Below are 2,124 nucleotides of genomic sequence, written 5' to 3' on the forward strand. Positions count from 1 at the left end.
AAAAATCACTGGGTTGTGACACTAGGAAAAAAAAGTTTGGCTTGCTCTGCAACACGTACTAAAATAAAATGTCTTTGTTCTCTATAAAAATATCACAGGGGTAAACGCCAAACAAGTAAAAAGAAAAACTAAAATATGTTTGGTATAATTTGGTATCAAATGTCCATTAATAAAATTAGCATAGAAATTAAGTACACCAGAAGAGTGGTATTCTCCCAATAGTAGTGGAAGGAAACAAGCTAAAAAGTTTTAATCTATACCTTTGTAAGTTTATGGATGGGATTTTGTAACAGGTTGTCTGTGACAGCAGAAGACTGGGCTTGACTAGTCCTGTGTCCTGTATACATCCCCAAAGATCCCATGCACTGAGTGGGGAAGAAGTCTTGTGGAAAAAAACAATGTGTAGTCTTATAGCTGATTCTTATACTATGCCCTTTGCATAACATGATCCCTTTCTCCAGTAGATGTTAGGAAGCCTAGGGCTCCTTAGAATACACACACACACACACTCTCAAGACTACACACACATACTTATGACTCAAATATGCTAAACTTTTAACTGACAAAAGATCAAATACAAGACAGGTATTAAAAAGACCCACACAGGAAACTGAAGGGCTTGAGTTAAATGTACTGGAATTAATATTATTTTAAACATCTGCAGTCAAAATCCATTTTTTTTTTCTTTAATGATCAGTGTAAGCATGTAATGAGCCTGCTTAGCTGAACTGGCAGGAAATTATCTGTAGGTTTTCCTCTTTCTTAACTTTTTCCTTCAGGGCCTTAATTAGGGCCCCCGCAACTCTTTTCCCAGTTGTCTCAATCTATCACATATTTGTAGACAGTTTTCTTGTTTCCCTTTTTATAAATACCCCCACCCCTGGTCCATGTGCATTTTCCTTATTCTTCATAGAACACTTTGTGGGTGTATTTGTGGTACAAAGGTGCCTTGAACCGGGCTCCAAATTTGGCTGAACAAGAGCCATATAGACAACATCCCTGTTGTGTGGTAGACACAAGGGTTTTTTAAAAAAGGTTATGTATTAATGAATCCAACTTGTCAAATACAGGTTTAACATTTAAAGACATATCCAATCCCCTAAAATATAAAAGACGGGTATTTATCTTCTATCAACAGTGTTGCCATAACCCAAATCAAAGTCCACAGAAGTCTTGTTTCCGTCTTTCTTTCAGTCTCTGACAGCTCCTTTATATTTCCATCAGTGATGATCTTTTGTGCTTCTCTATATAATAATTCACCTCCTCCTTTTCCCTAGAACGCTGCATAATACAAATCCCATTATCTTTTACTCATCTCTGCTTTTACATTTTAAATGTATTCTTAAGCGTTAGCTCATAGAACTTGCACTGAATTCAAGATGTTTTTCAAATTTTCCAGTTTAGAGGCATAAGGACGTTTTTAGCAGATTCCAAAAATTTCCACCGGATTCCCAAGTCCGCATCTTTTTGCCTTTTCTCCTGTAGACCCCTGACTTGATAGGACATCTTTGCCGTTACTAAAACGTCCCAAACTTTTTAAAAACCAGTCAGCGGCTGCACCCGTGCCACTTTTCTTCCAGCCTTTGGCAAAGGTCATTCTTGCGGCTGCTAAAAGAGGAGAGATGATCAACTCCCTCTGACCCTGGCGGCTGGCAGGAAAGTCCCCTCAGACTAAGGTGTTAGCGGGGAGTTTGTCCTCCCCACGTCTCCTTCCTTCACATTCTGGGTCACATCCGCCATTCCCAGGAGAGGGGTGGGTTGTGTGTGTACGTGGTGCGGATGACATTTTTAATTCGAGGAACTTCCCCGTGGCATCGCTCCTGGCTCACGGGGCTACTCCAGCGGTGTGTAGCGGGTGGGTGGTTGTTCAAGGACAGACTCGCAGGCTTCAGGGGTGCCCGTGCTGCCTGGAAGGGCAGGGCAGGGCAGGGCAGGGCAGGGCAGGGCAGTCGTTTCTGCCCCAAGCCAGCGCTACGCCTCCAGACGTGCCGCCACGGCGGCGCGGGCAGTGAGAGGAGCGGTGCGGGCGCCTCCTGCCTGCCCAGCGCCGCCTCCAGCACCAGAAGGGCTGAGTGCGGCCACCCTCCACTCGCCCGCTTGCGCCTCGGAGCTGCGGCCAGGCCC

This window comes from Alligator sinensis, unplaced genomic scaffold, assembly GCF_000455745.1.
Source record: "Alligator sinensis unplaced genomic scaffold, ASM45574v1 scaffold143_1, whole genome shotgun sequence".
NCBI lineage: Eukaryota > Metazoa > Chordata > Crocodylia > Alligatoridae > Alligator > Alligator sinensis.